The following is a 19098-nucleotide window of genomic DNA, read 5'->3' on the forward strand; positions in this document are numbered from 1 at the left end:
ATTACTTTAAATGCAGCACCATGTCCTGTGGCCTCCCCAGGATGCTGCTCAAAGACTTTAGCAATTCTTACATAACAATAGTTTGTTTTTGACAAAATCTTTTTGGTGAGGAATATTTTCACAGCAGGGAAGGCAGCTGCCTGCTGCATTTTCACCAGGGCTGAATTTTAGGCAGGCCACAATTTGACTGTAAGATTGCAGCTACATATACATATGGATGCAATTACTGTCTCTGGGATGATGAGATCTCTCATATGTGGGTACAGTTATTTAGCTACATAATAAAGTGGTCTTAATTACAGCTGTTCACATGTACAGAAGGAAAAGTGTTAACTCCAGACTGACCTTTTAATAAAAATACCTTCCACTTTGATTCTAGTAGAGGTGAATATTGAATTCACCTCTACTAGAGCTAAATTCCACAGAAAATAACCTGTGATGAACTTTGACTTAGGGGCATTGCTGTATTTGTGGGGCTAAAGGATTTTGCATGAAACATTTCAGTCTGTGATTCTCAGATCCCTAAATTTCCTGAAAAAACAGGAGTCCTGGGGTGCTTTCCACAGTGGTAATGGGGATGTTGTTTTCTTGAAGGTGCAAGGCACTGAGAGACTTTTTTCAGGCTCAATAGTGAGGAGAAATGGAGAGGAACTTCTTCAAATATTCACCTCCAGGGTATATCTATGATATCTGGGTATGAAGCTGAAAGCATGGAGAGAAATTTCAAGATCTCGTGAGGTGTACATTAACCAGCATAGATCTGCTGTTACTTGTGTGTGTGATTAAAATATTTGTCCTTTTTTGGACATCAAATGCCACAGGGAATGACTCTTTCCATATGTAGTCTTATAACTGAGTATTGAAATCTTGCAGTTGCAAGCACCTGCTTCTAGGATGACTGTAATGACTTTGTAATGCATCCCTCTCTGAACAACTTCAATATGATCTCATTTTTCACTTATTTTCTACTGCTGTTTTGACAGGTTACTATTAAGACTGCCTGACACACCTGATGATAAGATGATGATTCACTTGCTAATTATTTTGCAAAATATTAATCATTTGTACTGAAAATTTATATTCCCAATTTCTATTTGAGGACATTTCTTTTGTATTTATTTCCCCCTCCCATTGAAATGATCTGTCAATTTCTGACAATGACAGAGAAAATGCCTTAACTTCTGATGTGATGAAAATATGGTAGCTGTTTGCTTGGGAAGGACACTCAGCCTGTGCTGTGAGCTGGACTTTTGCCTTGTTTAGGGAGCATCAGTTTCTCCTCTTTGGAACATAACAGTTGTGCTAATTTTTGCTTAATGCAAAATTAACATTTACAGAATGGCCAGAGATTTACCTAGTGCCCACAGATGTCAGTGGAAATGCTTACATCAAGCAGGGCATACACAGAGGTCATGTATCATTCTTACTTTTAAAAGACAATAATATCTTTGATGAAGCAATATGTGCATTTGCAAATATTACTTTAAGCTGACTATTTTCAAACAGAAAAAACCCCACTATATTAGAGAAGCTTTGGATTTATTTTAGTTTGAAAGCAATGCATGAATTCAGTAATGTTAATTAAAGAATAAGTATTAGCAGATTTTAGCATTCCTTACATGCTTTGAGGATTGATTAATAAGGGTAATACTTAGATGGCACAATGGAATCATTTTCAACATCATTACCTTTTCCCTTGAAGAAGTCAAGTTTGAACCCTTGGGATTTGGCATCATCTGTAAAACAACATTACCAAACCCATCTGACTTTCTGAAGGACAAAACTTTTATAATAATCAAGGCATTTGAATGTATTAAATTGGGAAGTGATGCAAAGTAGAAGGAGGAGATCAGGCTTAGAAGAACAGTTTGAAGGAGTAAACGAGATGTTCTTCAGCCTAGGAAAATTATATAAAAGCTAAAGTTATGCCTAGCTATATGATGGGAAGATTGACATGGCAGCACTGGAGTACCCAGTAAATCAGATAGTAAGTGTAATCACTATAGCTGTTGATGAAGTTACTTATCTGACCTTTACATGAGCTAAGGAATAATAAAATTGGAGTGTCACATGTATGCTGTAACTAATAACAAATGTAAAATATACAAGATAGCATAAAAATAGACATTCAGAGGGAGTTGCAAGGTAACTAAGAGACAGTCTGTCTGGTTTGATGCCATAAAATCGTTGCATGTACGTCCCACAGGCACCCTATTAGATGCACTGCAAGAACAAAATGAGAGCAGGAATTTCCAGTTGTCTCCTCATGACACAAACCCAAACAAGCTTGTATTTTCTGTAAAATAAGCTTGGCAAAATTTCATATGGCACCTTTATACAGGAATATTCCCTGAGATCTGACCTCTGGGAGGGTTTAGCCTTAAAGAAAAGCATCTTCAAATTGGATGGGGTGAAACCCAAGATGGATCTGAGCTCCTCTCTGTCCTTTCAGGACTAAGGAGCTTCTGCTCAGAGCTCAGGAGCAGGATGATGTGCACGTAGGTACTGCTAATACTGGACATTGAGGGTGAGGTGTGGCTCCCTCCACAGCCAGCCCTGCATGGTTTACAGCTTTGGACTTGGCCCTAAGTGTTGTGTTTGATTTTGGGTTTTTAATATGTTTTAATCTCAACATGGAACAATTGGAACTTTTAGATGTCTAACTCAGTTTCAGCCACGTCAGTTTGCTTGTTCCTGAAGGCATTAGCTATAAAACACAGTCCTGTGTCATGACTTCATTTGACAGATGTTCTTACAATCATAGTACCCTCAAAGCAGCAAAATAGCTGCAAGAGAAGCACAGGGCTGCTTCAGCTCAGGCAGATCAAAAACATATGGACTCTCTGAGGGAAGCACATAACTGTTTATTATCAACAGGTCTTTGGCAGCCCTGCTGATATAACCCTTTTCCTGGTTGCAGTAGAGGAGAGCAAGGAGTGGCCAGGCCACTGCTGAAGCAAGGGCTGTTGTTTTCCAAGTGCAGGTGGTTGGTGTTGATAGATGGGATTATGAGCCCCAGCAGAAAATGGATCAAGGGACTGCTTGGATGTACCTAATTGCTATAAAGACTGAAAGAGCCTTGCCCAAAAAAGCAAATTGCAGAAATTTAGTGACTCTTTTATTAGGTGCTCAGGGAGAACAGTGCTGAGTAGGAAAGAAACCTTTGATTTAGGAAGGGTAACTTTTGTCAGACTGGAAAATATATAAATCTGTTTCATTTGGGGGCTTATGCCTAAGATGGGAAATGAAATCTGCAAAAGTTCTGGTATTTTCTTTTCCTCTTCTTTCTCCTTTCCTTTCTTGATGTTTCCTAAGCTAAGATCAGCTTTCTAAGGTCAGGCTTTGCTAGCTTATGGGGGTAGATTTTATTTTTTTTAAGGCTTTGAAATGAATCCTTTCAACCTGGATAGACTCATCTCACATCTGCTGAATATGCTTCATTCTTCTGCTTTATTCTTACTTGTGTGGATTTTCTCAAGAGAGTAATTCAACAGATGCAATAGAAACCAAGAAGAGAGTGTTTTAGCACCAGTAGGAAGCAGGAGTTTGTAAAGTAAGTTGTCTGGTGTGTAGAGAAGACCAGAAAATAGGATTCCCAAGCTGATATCATAAATAAACATTTATATAAATATTACATAAATGAGGAAAATAGAGGTATTATAACAGGATTCTAGTTTCAATTTCTCATGAAAGTTATGTTGAAGAAGCAGCTTGAATTCTTTCTTGCTTACCCAAATCCTGTCCTTCACATTTAAATGGTTGGTAAAATGGTGGCAAGTCTGTGCTGACATTTTAGCTGTATTAAAGCTGATCTGCCTGTACATAATAGAGTTCTCTTGGTTTAGATAATCACAGAAGGTGTAGAAACTGCATCTGGGACTTGGCCAGGTAATCCTAAAAATCACCCACCCCTGACAATTAAAAGGTGGCACAGCAAAGACAAAGGGGAGTAAAATAAATAGCCCTTGAGGCGTCACCCTGCAGTCTGTAACTGGGCAGTCTGGAGAGCAGGAAGGCTGACAAACAGCCTGGAGTCTTCTGGAGCTATTTTAATGTCTCTGATTTATAGATCTGTTATTTTGTTTAGAGGATGGGAAAGAACAGCAGAGTAAACATGATGGAGAGGGCATCCACTTAAGTCTAAGGTCAATTACTCAAGGGAATAAATGTGCGTAATTGCACACCTGATAACTAAGAGCATAAATAGACTGCTGATTTATATCATGACTCTTTAACTGCAACCCTTTTATACAAACAATTATAATAATAGGAGGTTGATTATTTGCATTTGTTCCAACTACTTGTGATGATCATCTTTGCAGAGATACAGGAGAAAAATAGACTACTGTTCTCTTTGGCAGATATCCTTTCTCATTAGATGGTAACTGGCATTGTGGATAAACCTTTTATAGGTTAGGGCAGACAAACACTTTAATTATGCTCGGTAAGATTTTAATTCCCAGATGCCTTGATGAGAAAATCTTCTGGCATCTGAAGTCGTTGAATTAAAAGCATCTATCTGTCTTGCTAGTTCAATGACTTTTCATTAGCAATGATGTTTTGCTGCTCTTCTCTATTCTTAGCATAACTACAGTAATTAAGAGGCAATTTTAAAAATTCTGTGTTGGAACTCTCCTTGATATGGAGTTTGCTGAGCTCAGAAAAGTGATGTCTGTCAGAACTGGAGGCCCAGGACCACGTTCCCAGCCAAAGTCATCACTACTACATGGCACCAACAGCCCCAGGCAGCACAAGTCCAACTCTGGAGATAAAGCTTACACAGGGTTATCCTCTTGCTAAGTGTTTTATTTGCTGTGTGGATTTTGAGGGCATGAGGACATGGCAAGAGGGTGTTGGCAAGGAACAGAGACTGCAGGAAACTAAAGCAGATTTCAAAACTCAACATTTTCTATCTTCCAGAGAAGATACATTTTTACTTTCTCTACACAGACTTTTCAATATCTCTCAGCTGCCCAAGTCTAAATCTATATCCAAATCTGAAAATTCCCATGCATTTGAATAATGTTACAGATAATCTCCAAAAGATATTAAAAGGTGACTTAACACTGTTTGCAGGTAATCACACTTTATTTATAGTTAAACTTAGTTTAAATTGATTTTCTTTTTATTTATTTTTCTTTGCAAAAAAATATATGTATATATTTCTCTGCTTTCTAATTTTCCTGTCATGCCACTGATTATTCTGCCTGAATTTTTTGTACTGTTTCCCAATCCTCTTTTCTGATTTTGGTTGATGTGAGCTGTAATTATGACTTGTGTGTATAGAAGCCTCTGCCTGGATTTTCCTCTTCTTCTCATGATCTGTAGAACTTTATCAGTTGTTAGCTATGCCCATAATATAATAGCAAAACTTAGTTAAGCTCATTATATGGCTCAACTTTATCAAAAAACTTCTGTGACCTCAATAAACTCACAGTGTCCATACTTTCCAATAAATCATAAGGGAAACAATTTCTGTATTCAGTATTTACTTCAGCAATTATATTCCTCTGAATTCTGCAAAAGTACCTAAAAAGTTTAATTTGAGGGTACTATTCCAAATGTAGAAAAATCGTTCATGGATGTGGAAATATTTTTAGAGTTCAGGCCAAAAATATCTTTTTAATTAGCAAACCTTGCCTAATGTACTTGCCCTCAGCAATCCCAGAGATGGTATTCCCACAAAGGCAAGTGATTAATACCATGGAAAGGGACAGCAAGGAATTGCCAAGTTCATCCTTCTCCATTAAGCAGCTGCCACACATTCAGATCTCTTCTTTTTAGCCAGTGTCCCCTCTTTATGGAGCTGATGACCAGCAGGGCACAGGGATGTAATTTTTTCTTTGGGCTCCCCTTTCTTCCTGAAACACTGTAAATTACCACGAAACTACTTCTTGGTCATTGGAGAGGGGAAATAACCTGCCTTTCCAAACAGGATCAGTGCTGTTAGGAGAGTTATTTTCTGACCTTTTAAAGTGTGTCTCCAGTCTGATATTTAAAGCCCTGCTTGAGGAACCTTATTTATGCTTGATCTATAAAACGAATTAGTGGTTTGAAAGTGTATAGCTTTGTGAATTACTAAATTACTAGTAGTAGAACATGGGTTTGGATCAGAATTTTTCAAAGGGTTCTAATTTAGTATAAACCATTACTTATAAAATTTCACCATGTGTTTTTCTGCTTGAGCAAATTGGAGAAATGAGTGGTTATCTAATGCCATTTTAACCTACTATTAACTCCAGTACAAAACCATGCCTGTGAAAGTGTAAATAATCCGAGTCCTGTTTATACAGTTTGAAAATCAAGAGGGTTTTACACTCCATCACTAAACATATGTTTCATATCTTCAGCAGATATGAATTCTAATACAAGCAAGAGGTCCTAGTTTCTGAAGAGACCGTGGATGTAATTTCAATAGCAGATTAGCAAATTAATACCTGTTAAAAGGCTATCCCTTGCTTCAGCAGATTGTGCTCACTTGTAAAGATAAAATATGTTTTCACAGGTCTCTTTTAACTCAATTTGGTATGAACTGTGTCAACCTGTGCCTTGCCCATGATACCTTACCTTCCTAGGTGTGAGAGCATCATTCATTAAAGCATTGGATAATGTCTAACAATGAAGGATCGAGGGCAGCTCCAGAGCAGTGCTAGCCAGAGGGTGAACATAAGCATCTTTATTACAGGCTTGGAAATAGCTGTTAATGACCTCCCACCCCCTAAGGAAAGAGAATTACTTGCATACTTTGTACATACTTTGTACTTTTTTTCCCATGCAATCCCTTAATACAAGAGTAAAAGATCTTGCTGTTTCTCAGTTTCGGCAGCACTGATAAATGAAACTTTACATCCATTCTTGTCTCACAGCTGCAGCTGATGTGTGGCTTTGGCAAAGCCAGACATATTTCTCACTCACCCAGCTCATCCCTCATGAAGAATCCCTCACATGCCAGGAGGGCAGCTCAGAGCCCACAACTGCAGGGTGGAGAAAGGTCACAGAGTTGGAGTGCAGCAATGCAAACTAACAGGCTGCTACATCTGCCTCCTAAAATTCCTGCCCAGAACACGGGGAGGCAAGGAAGGGCTGCAGCTTGCAGCCTGTGATTGGGAAAGTGTTAAGCTAACACTCACTGAAGATGGAAAACACCTGTCTCTTTCCTTCCTTCTGAGGGGCTCTCCTGGGACATGACAGTCAGCCTCGCTCAGTCGAGTGATTCCTCAGACCATGCTCACCCTGCTGAAGAAGTATTTTCAAAAAATGTAAGGAACTTGTTTGCTCTGTCTCCAGAGAGCAAAATCAAGGGAAGGATCTCTTCTATGTAGTTCACTGACACAGTAGATTTGGTTTCAGAGAGGCTAAGCACTGACAAAGAAGAATGAGAGAGAGAGAGAGAGAGAACTGGGACTGTTTTACCTGTATTTTATATCCAAGCACCATAATTTAATGTAAAAATAATTGGGAATGAATAGGATATGGACCACAAAGTGTTGCTTGCTATTTTTGTGTATCACCTTTAGAGTAAGCAGTTGAGTTCTGCAATCAAAAGACTGATTGTAATCAGAGCCAGTATTGAATTGAAGAATCTCATCAGATGTCTACTTGTGTCACTATTTTTTTTCCTCTTGTCTTTTTTTTTTTTTCACTTGTCTTTTGAAGACAGCTTTGCTCTTCTTCAAAAGTCAGTGGAATCAGTTTATTTCATCTTAGTCAGAATCATGCCATCAATCTCAGGGATTCTGATTTTAGGAGAATTTCTCCTTTTTTCCATCATCTCCATAGTGTTTTACATTAGGAATTATTTGGATAGAAACTCTCAGGCTGACTATGCACACAATATTTGAGGTAATATTATCAATTATTATTTCTTTTTTGAAACCACTAGGCAATGAATAAAGATGTGCCACATTCCACTTTGAAATCAGAAGGTTTCTCAGTACAGAAAAAATAGCTTGAAAGAGTAGAGTTAAAGGTGTTTCAAGGGCCTTGAAAGGGCCTTACTTCTAAATCAGCATTCTTGGTGGGATGAATAAAAACAGTTGGACATTTGTCTTAGAACAGCTATAACTCAGTTATAGCTTCACAGCTGTTATTTCATGTCATTCTAGACTGCCTGGAGTCTCTCACTCAGAATTAATAATGCATACAATATTATCAGCAGAGAAGAATGGATTTAGAACAAAAAACATGCGTTGAAATTCAGTTTTTCTCAAAAAGAAAAGATATTGTTTTCTCTGGGAAGGAAAAAATTAATCAGATCTATCTTCAAGGTAGATTTGTTCATTGCTTGTTTCATATCAGCACAGCACTTTTGTTTTCTTCTTAGTACATTAGGAAGCTGAATTACAGAAATGTAGATGTACAGTGAAGGTCTGAGAATAATTTTGCCCTTAGCTTAACGCTGCTGACCCCTTCTTCAAATGGAGCCCACTGCTAAAATATCCTATTTATGCAGTTAATACAGTTCAACATTATTATGTGATGCTGTTGACCTGAGTGCAGCCAGCGGCTGTAACCAGGCTTAGAGAACTTGTATAAATATGCAGTGAGTAATGGCAAGCATGCCTTAAGCCTTTGCCTTCACAAATTCTATGAATTTTCAATGTGCTAAGTGTAGTACAATTTATTTGTTCACAGAGCAGGGCGAAGCTTTGGAATCTAAAGCTGTTGATATCCTTTGTTTGAAATAAGCAAGCGCAGTCAAAACAAACAACTGGCACTTTAACAGGAATGCACAGAGGAGCAGTCACATCCCCTCAGAGTCACCAGGGCTTTCCCTCCTCACACACTATTAGCTCACCCTCCCCTCAGAGAGGGGTTTGCTACTCCCGGCATGGAAATGCACTCGTGGCTCCAGCAGCACGCTCTGCCTTTCACACTCCAGAGCTCTTTCGCAGTGTTGGGTTGTGTGAAGAGAGGTGCTCACCTCTCTGCCTCATTTCTTCATAAGTTACAATACTTTCCTCCTCTGTAGAATAATATTAATTTCTTGAATGAAAGATTTTTAGGAATATGATTCCTATCTTTTCATCACTTTTTTCCCCCCCATTATTTCCACAATGTGGCGTATACCTTGAAAACCCAGCATAATTTTAGGGTATTGTCTCTCATGAGGGGAGCTATTCTTAGATATCTTCTCATCTTTAAAAAGGCTTTCAGGAAGAACTCAGACTAGATGGAGCCAGGATTCCAGAGCAAGAACTAATAATCCTGAATTTACCATTGAACTCTGCTTTTGCTTGATGAAGTTATGACCTTTGTTTCCCGAAGAAAGCAGTTTGGCTTTGTATTAGTAGCAGTTGAGAACTGCACAAAGTCAGTGTTTTCAGTCTGAAATCTCAGTGTAATTATATCAGCATTTCCTGAAAATATAATCTTGCCCATCTTTGCCTGTTCATTCATTTTTCTCCACTCATTGTTAATGGAAGGAAAAAAAAGACAAAATAGATGACTTCTTAGTAAGGCCAGGACCACGTGTCCTGTGGCAAAACCTTTCTTCTGCAGGGACCAAAATTGATGTGCACCCAGCAGAAAAGCAGACACGTGGAGACACATTTTGAGGAACACCAAGAACAGAAGGAAGAGAGGAATAGCAAGTCTCTGACAATTGCAGAAAATACTACTGACAAGAGATTAAAATACTTTAGAGAGAAATCTGACTGTGATTCACAGAAGGCAGGGGAGAGGTGAAACAAGGAGAGCCAGAGATCAAGGAGAAGCCTTTGCTAAAGCTCACCAAAATTCTGCCTGTATCTGCATATTTGTTTGTGCTCCTTTACCTTTTACTTCTATCACTTACAATGGACCAGGTGATGTTCTGGAGATAAAAGGCAATGCTGCTTCACATCTGCCAGGGACCTGTCTTTTAAACAGTGAAGTGATTCAGTAATATTTTAAAAAAGGAAGATAATGAGTAACTTTTATGTTTATTTATTTTTATTTCTTGCTTCTTTTCTTTATACTTCTTGTTTATTTTCTTTACATTTCTTATTTATTTTTTAATTTTAACTTTCTAGTTTATTTCTGTACATTTCTCACCTTTACACTTTCCTTTTCTTTGTTCTTCATTCTCATATCAGTGCCCCAGCAAGGAATAGAGAGCAACTTTGTGACTGTCTCTTTGTGCTGATGATTTCACTTTAACTCAGGCAATAAATAGGGTACAACAGACTGTAAATCACATGTAAAAATCTGTAGATGAGAGCTGTGACCAGCAAGGGTGTGCTTGCAGCTCTCATTTAAATCTACTGTCTGAGAGATGTCTGGAACCACCGCTGCTAAAAAGCAACACCTCCAGCAACAAAAGGAAATGGGTTGGTAGGCACATGCCCAGCTAACTTCAACATCATAAAAGGAATAATTATAAATCGTTATTCACTCAATAGCAGCAAAGTTAAGCATGCTATAATACCTTTCATCTATCTGAATGTGTAGTTTATAATGGATTCCGTGCTGAAGGGAGCCTGAGAGATACCCCAGGAAGCAGAGCAATAGCTTACAAAACAACCATGAAATCAATCTGTAACCTGGGGGGAGTTGAGGTCTTTTTTAACCAATATAATTGCACGTTACAATAATACACACTATTCTAGAACAAGGCATAAATTCAATTCACCTAATTTTAAATACTGTTTTTACAATCCTCCTATGCTATTTTCTAATTATTTCAGGTGAGACTAATAAAAAAATAAAAGAGGAACTCCTGGAAAAAAAATGTAAATAATTCAGTCTCACCTAGCATGAATAACTAAGCTGCAATTGACTGTAAACTGAGAATAAAAAAATCTGGGGAAAATGTATCTTTGTACTTGAAGTCAGGCAGTAGAAATGAGAGTGGGTAATTCTGTGCTATTGTTATGCAGGCTGTACCTGACATCAGAAATAGGATTTACTGTGGTTGAATAGAGGGGAAATCCTGATGTATTTGTCTTCTGAATGACGGTCACATCTGATCACAAAAGACAAAGTGGGATAGTGTAACAAAATTCCCTCCAAGATTTCCTAGTCTGGAGCCCTCAGGCAGCAGGTTAAAATTGGGATTTGAAGGTTGTGAAAAGTCAAAAGGATGAGAATTGCTTACAGGACTCTAAGGCTCAGACCCATGTGAGCCATTTAAATGTTGTTTGCTGCGTACACACCAGAGAACTCTTCCTACTCTCCCTCTTGGTAAAAACCCATTTTAAAAAGTTTCAGTCGGGGTGAAGACCCTCCTCTTGCCAGTGCCAAGGAAAGCAGCAAAATTGCTCTGAAGAATTATGTGACTTGTGTATTTCTGTACCTATTCCTCATCATCTTTCAAACTATCTGAAATATCTTTTTCAGGCTTTTTCTCAATCTGAAAAAAAATTTTCCTTGTGAAAATTTGGATCCTTGCAGGTTGCTGGGCTTTTCTTAAGTAACTTCTATCTCAAAGAAGTTTATTATTAATAATACACTTGGAAATCCACACAAAACAAGCAAAGAATTGATTGGAAAAATAATAATTTTTTTCATCCATTTCTCAGCAAACGCTGAGTGCCTCTTGCCTCCTGTTTAAATTTCTTTCAGGAGGGAACAGACAGGAAATCAGTTCATGGTAGGTGTTGTAGCTACATTTGACCTAATCATTTGTCCCAAGAGTGACTCAGTCACCTGTCTCACAGGCATTTCTCCACACCCTTGCCAGCTGATGGCCTCAGTCTGTGGTCAGGCCCACACCCAGTCTGTCTTTTCCATTTCCCCCCATCACAGGTCTAAAACACACCTTTTATCCCCTCTTATTTGCCCCCCAGGTTTTTCTCTCTCTTTTTCCTAAGCCATCTCCCTCTGCTCCAGATGTCCCTTCAGGCAGTGCCATTGCCATTCAGATGCCTTTCTTTGGTGCACCTGAGCTCATCCTCATAAGTTCCATGTAGCTCATCACCTTTGGACTGCTCCACTTTCTTCTGTGGCATGGGACATCTCCTCTTCCTCTTAGCTTTGTTCCCCTGCAGCCACTCCAGCAGCTGTGTTTGTCTGGCCTGGGGCTCAGGAAATTGTCTTCATATCCTTTCTAGCCCAGACAGTCTCATCAGTTCTCAGTGAAAACATTTTCTAGAGTAGTACAAAATTCATAGTAAAAAATAAGGGATAATGAACAAGGGATAAATCCCATATCATTAAACAATTATATGATCCACTAAAGCAATAAGAAATATCACTAATAAGGAATTACTGTGATAAGGCAACTAAGTATTTATTTAATATTTGCTGTTTGTCAATGATTGGTTATCTGGGCTTATGAGGCTTTCTGCCTAGGGAAGGGCCAAATGGAAACAAATAGTTTTCATCCTGATGGAATTAAGAAAAATAGAGATTTATCTAAGAAACATTCAATTATTTCAGACAGTAGTTAGTAAGGGATTAACTTTTGAACAATTAAATAAAAATAAAAATAAAGAAACTAAAATAACCAAATTTATCACAAATGACAAAAAAAAAAAATCTCACACAGAATCATGAGAACCTCTGAAAGTCTGAAATTTTCATCCAAGGAATAAACCTTTAGGCAAAGACTGGGTGCTTACTAGAACAATTTGGTTTTCATTAGCCTAAATCTGCCTGACCTGTTCATCTGTTTGTGTCCTAGAAAATACCCTGTTAGTATGCACAGATGCAGTATTAGCACAGGAAATTATATTGCCTCTTTGAACTTCAAAATTCTTGGTACAAGTCAATGCAAATTATCACATTCTCCAGAATCCTATCTGGCAAGTCTGTCATCTGTCTGGAACACGCTCCCAGGAAATATACTGCATAAGGCACCAAAGAATTGGGTTAAAATCATAAAGAATTTCCTCCAAGGTAGCCAGGAATGCTTTGAAAGCAAGGAATTACTTGATTTGATAAGGTATGACTGCTGAAACAGCTTAGAGAGACTATAAAAGAACCAAAGAGGTCTCAAAGCAACAGCAGTACCTTTGACTGCCTTACAAAATCTTGGAGTAGAGCTGGTCTGTCTGCATCTCCAGGCTCTTCAGTTGCTGTAAACATCTGTTCCAGTGGGTGACACCATTCTGTTCTAATTTGCCTTGTCCAGGGAAGATCGGGGTGGTGACTTTGTATTTTGAGTGTCCCTAACCCATCTGTACAGGTCTGGGTAATGAAAAAGGTGAAATTACTTTTCTTACAAAATCAAACCAGTGTTTTTCAGGGGAAGTGTTTGCAGAGATGTTTCAGCTATCCAAAAGTGAATTCACTTCCCCTTCAAGTTCTGTAAAAATAGTCAGGCAAATGACAGGCAGTTTCTCAATCAGTAGATCTCAAATAAAATTATACTTAAGTGTTCATCCTATTCCAAAGCTTCCTATATATTTTGAGATTCCTACATACAGATGGCATTCAAAATTTATTGTAAAAGTCCTCCTATTATCTACACCTAAAATTCAGGTATACATCCAAAATTCATTGTCTCATCTTAAGCTGTTATAAATTATCATTATTCCATTTTTGTGGATGAAAATAGTCAGTCCTTATGGATAAGAATTTGTCCATAACACATTAAATTTTATTACACAGGTAAGAAGTAGGTGTTTTTATTTAGAATGCACTGGAAGTACTCTGAAAATACATGGTTGCAGAAAGTGTTGAAAGGGTGCTCCAGGGCTGATGGAAACTTCTAGCATGTTATGCAGATCTATTTATAACACACATTTATAGCGTCACTAAGAACTGCTAAACAGAAGACAGACACTAAACCAGAAATGTTTTCATGGAAATTCCTAGTAATTCAAATGAGAGGAAACACACACCTCTTTATCCTGTTTGTTTAATAAATATGTCTTGTCATAAACCCCAGACCATTTAGACTGTTTGTGAGACCAAGCAGCCAAGGGCATTACAGCAAAGTCAGCACTCCACTAACATTTGCCAGGGGATTTTATAAATGCTATGGCAAACAACCTAAGCTCCATGCCAGTATCATCTTTGTCCCAGGCTACTGGAGCAGCTCCCCAGGGCCACTTGCCCTCTAGGAGTGGTTACTTACTTCCCTTTTGCCAAACTCAAAAGATAAAAAGATATTTCTTCTCTCTTCTCAGTGCATGAACAGTTTTGTGAAGAGCCATTTCTTATTGCAGGTGTTTGTTTTGCCAGGGGCCTGTTCCCCTTCATGTACCTGAAGGATCCTGGCACTGTCTCCTCAGTGGTGGCTAATTCATCTTCTGGGCTTGCCATCACCCACCAGCTGAGGTAAGGAGCCTGAGGCCTGCTTTGCAAAAATGAAATGAGCTCAATACCGTGCAGGGGGAAAAATGATCTCAGGAAAAATTGCAGATGTTGGTAAAACTTGATTGTAGAAGTACAGAATCACTTTGGTTGGAAAAGACCCGAAAGATCTTTGAGTCTGACTGTTTGCCCAGCACCACCGAGTCCACCACTAAACCTCAGTGCCACATCCACATCTTTCTAATTCCTCCAGGCACAGTGACTCTGCTGCCCTGGGAAGCCTGTTTCAGTGACAACCCCTTCAACAAAGCAATTTTTCCTGATACCCAATGTAAAACTTCCCTTGGCACAGCTTGAGGCCTTTTCCTTTCATCCCTTCACTTGTTACTTGATGTTGGTTATTTTTCCTCTTAAAATTACAATAAATGGGGAGGTGGGAAAAGTATCCATTAGCACTTCTTTCATAAGACCAAAATGCTGCAGCATGCATGGCTATGAGTATGAAGAATGAGATCCTAAAGGACTAAGGGCAGGAAGATTTGTATTATCTTCAAAACAGGCAATATAAAACCAGAACTGAAAGCTAAAAGTTTAAAATTCATCCATCAACAATGTAAGGTCCATTTTTTTTAGATGAAACTCCACCACTAGCATTCCTCCCACCCATAATTCTGTGACAGCATTGGAACTGAAAAAACATAGGTGGTAAATATAATCCTGTATGCTTGAAACTGAGAAAGAGCTTTTCTCCCAAGCTTGAAGTGGCAGGCTAAGAATTCCCTTTTCCAAATGCAAATAGGAAATTCCAGAGGGATGCTGTGGACAGTTTTATTACCCATCTGCTTTACAATAATGTACCCACTAGCAACCTGATTACTCCACACAAAGACAAGATAAATGATAATACTATATGGGTTCAGAAAATAGGACAGGTTTCGATTTTACCTCTGCATTCCAACATAATTCCATTGATACTCTAAGCTTATTTGTTATTGTAGTGGTGTGAAATGCAATTCTTAATCTTGAATTTAAGCAAAGAAATATATTCCACTGTAAGGGGAAAGTGGGGTCATAGTGGGTTTGAAGAGAAAAGAGCACACAGTGCATGCAGTTCACAAAATAATCCCTCATGTGCTTCTCACATTAAAGAAGGACTTGCTAGGTCACAGAGGAGCAAATCCAATTCTGAGAGTAAAGTAAACATTTGTCTCCCAATTAAGAGTTTCTCCTATTAAGCATTTCACATATTTGGAAAGCAGAAATGCTTCAGGTGGAATTTGCACAGGCCCTGGTGCAGCTCAGTGTGCAGACCACAGTGGGGCAGCTGTGCCTCTGCAGCCTGTGCAGGGCCACAGTGGAGCAGAGATCCACCTGCAGCCCATGGATTACCTCAGACTGGAGCAGAGATCCACCTGCAGCCCATGGATTACCTCACAGTGGAGCAGAGATCCACCTGCAGCCCATGGATTACCTCAAACTGGAGCAGAGATCCACCTGCAGCCCATGGATTACCTCAGACTGGAGCGGAGATCCACCTGCAGCCCATGGATTACCTCAGACTGGAGCAGAGATCCACCTGCAGCCCATGGATTACCTCAGACTGGAGCAGAGATCCACCTGCAGCCCATGGATTACCTCACAGTGGAGCAGAGATCCACCTGCAGCCCATGGATTACCTCAGACTGGAGCAGAGATCCACCTGCAGCCCATGGATTACCTCAGACTGGAGCGGAGATCCACCTGCAGCCCATGGATTACCTCAGACTGGAGCAGAGATCCACCTGCAGCCCATGGATTACCTCAGACTGGAGCAGAGATCCACCTGCAGCCCATGGATTACCTCAGACTGGAGCGGACATCCACCTGCAGCCCATGGATTACCTCAGACTGGAGCAGAGATCCACCTGCAGCCCATGGATTACCTCAGACTGGAGCAGAGATCCACCTGCAGCCCATGGATTACCTCAGACTGGAGCGGAGATCCACCTGCAGCCCATGGATTACCTCAGACTGGAGCGGACATCCACCTGCAGCCCATGGATTACCTCAGACTGGAGCAGAGATCCACCTGCAGCCCATGGATTACCTCACAGTGGAGCAGAGATCCACCTGCAGCCCATGGATTACCTCAGACTGGAGCGGACATCCACCTGCAGCCCATGGATTACCTCAGACTGGAGCAGAGATCCACCTGCAGCCCATGGATTACCTCAGACTGGAGCAGAGATCCACCTGCAGCCCATGGATTACCTCAGACTGGAGCGGAGATCCACCTGCAGCCCATGGATTACCTCAGACTGGAGCAGAGATCCACCTGCAGCCCATGGATTACCTCAGACTGGAGCAGAGATCCACCTGCAGCCCATGGATTACCTCAGACTGGAGCGGACATCCACCTGCAGCCCATGGATTACCTCAGACTGGAGCAGAGATCCACCTGCAGCCCATGGATTACCTCACAGTGGAGCAGAGATCCACCTGCAGCCCATGGATTACCTCAGACTGGAGCAGAGATCCACCTGCAGCCCATGGATTACCTCAGACTGGAGCGGACATCCACCTGCAGCCCATGGATTACCTCAGACTGGAGCAGAGATCCACCTGCAGCCCATGGATTACCTCACAGTGGAGCAGAGATCCACCTGCAGCCCATGGATTACCTCAGACTGGAGCAGAGATCCACCTGCAGCCCATGGATTACCTCAGACTGGAGCGGAGATCCACCTGCAGCCCATGGATTACCTCAGACTGGAGCAGACATCCACCTGCAGCCCATGGATTACCTCAGACTGGAGCAGAGATCCACCTGCAGCCCATGGATTACCTCACAGTGGAGCAGAGATCCACCTGCAGCCCATGGATTACCTCAGACTGGAGCAGAGATCCACCTGCAGCCCATGGATTACCTCAGACTGGAGCGGAGATCCACCTGCAGCCCATGGATTACCTCAGACTGGAGCAGAGATCCACCTGCAGCCCATGGATTACCTCAAACTGGAGCAGAGATCCACCTGCAGCCCATGGATTACCTCAGACTGCAGCAGGTGGATGCCCATATTTTAGTTCTTTATTCAATAAACTTTATTTAGTTATATGAAATCCCAGCTACCTCTCTGTGCAGGTATCTCTTGAGCATCCCATCATGCTAATTTGCGATACAATGGTAAATAATAATGAATTTAAGAGTACTTAAACTGACAAAAAAATGTTCCTGGAAAGACAGTTCCGTGAGATAAAACTACAAGCATTTTATTTTCTCCAGATTTCCAATCTATTAACCTGTGATACAATTTGAGCTTCCTCTGTTTTACCATTCTGGGAATGAAGTAGGATGGTCTGCAGTTGTTATAGGTAACTTTATATCATATTAATATGCTTTGGGGGTATATGAGGATCTCAAAATGATATCCTAAAGAAAACAGAAGAGTAAGGAGGATGAAGGACTAAACCATGACTGTGCAGCACAGAAGAGTGAGAGATGATTTTCAAAAGCAGTGCTAGTTCATAAAGATGCAATACAAGGATAGAACTGTTGAGGTTTCTATTCTGCATTACTTAAGCATGTGTTCCAATATTTTGAAGCATGTGACTCTCTCCTATCCAAAAAACAAATACAAAACCACACATAGACATACTCTCAGGTCTTCCATCAGACTGATGTCCCACTTCACAATTTGGGCTATACCCTGAGGACTAAAAAATTTCCTTCAGCCATTCCTAGAGCACTCACCACGCCATTTCTGAACACTTGCCAAACTGTGTGTCCTTTTGTTGGGCAGGGTAGTTAAGGGAATATAAGGGCAGCAGACATGATTTAAACTAGGTCTGGAGGACTGATCCAGATTTGATTGATGCCTTATATTTTAAAGCCTTATAATCTGCCGGGTAAAATTTTATAGGTCCTCATCTGACTTCAGAGTTAGATTTTGTAGCATACCATTTTAGAACTACAGCTGAGTGATTTATTCATGGGAGGAAATGATCAAATATTAACCATTTCAAAGAGGCAAAAATCCCCCTTTGTCTAAGTAAGGCAAGCATTTGGAACAGCAGACCTGATGAGTGAGCACTTAACTACACGCTCCTTAATCTTGGTTAAGTAGTGCACCATATTTGTGTCATGGAAAAAAATCTGATGCACACCACCAGTGATTTTTGTGCTTTATGAACTGTACCACAGGTAATATGTACAATCTGAAATGTTTGTGAAGCCTTAAGATTTAGGCTACCCAGATCTAGTGGTACTAAAAGTGAAATGTGGTCATGGTGGGACTATTCTTTTTGCCTTCAGACAGTAAGAATTCAGTCAGATACAATCTGCTTGAAATAGAAGAAAAGCTACTGAGGCATAATAAGCAGACCCACTTTTTTTTCCCTTTTTCTTCATTCTTCCAATATTCCATGCATATTTTAAGGTGCTTGTCACTTCCAACAACACAGAAAGTTACTATGCAGGTACTTGATCTGCCCCAAAAGGAATTCAGCATTTCAAGAAAGCCATTAAATTATGCACCATGTTAGCCTGTGACCATCTATTCTTATCTCTACTGCAGTTGCTGCCTATCTTCTTTCTGCTCCTATTTCACTGCTTTCTTCCCCCCACTGCTTAGTTTTGTCCTAGTTGAAATTCAATAGCAAGACCTTTGGGAGAAGGATCAGGGCCTGCATTGATACAGTTCTGTGATCTGTGAGCCAGGGAAAATAAGTTTGAATAAGAATATAACTACTGATAATTTTGTACACCTGTATCCTCTTCTTCTTTAATACTTCACTTAATGATTGGAAGCGGAAAAAAATTTTCTCGCTGAAACTATTTGGAACGTGAAGAAGAAAAACATGTTTGATCTTAAGATTTCTAAGTTCATCCAGCAGGTTTTCAAATGGAAGACACTTGTATAATGAAAAACACAACAGATT

The sequence above is a fragment of the Haemorhous mexicanus genome, chromosome 8 (assembly GCF_027477595.1).
Source record: "Haemorhous mexicanus isolate bHaeMex1 chromosome 8, bHaeMex1.pri, whole genome shotgun sequence".
In the NCBI taxonomy this organism is placed as follows: Eukaryota; Metazoa; Chordata; class Aves; order Passeriformes; family Fringillidae; genus Haemorhous; species Haemorhous mexicanus.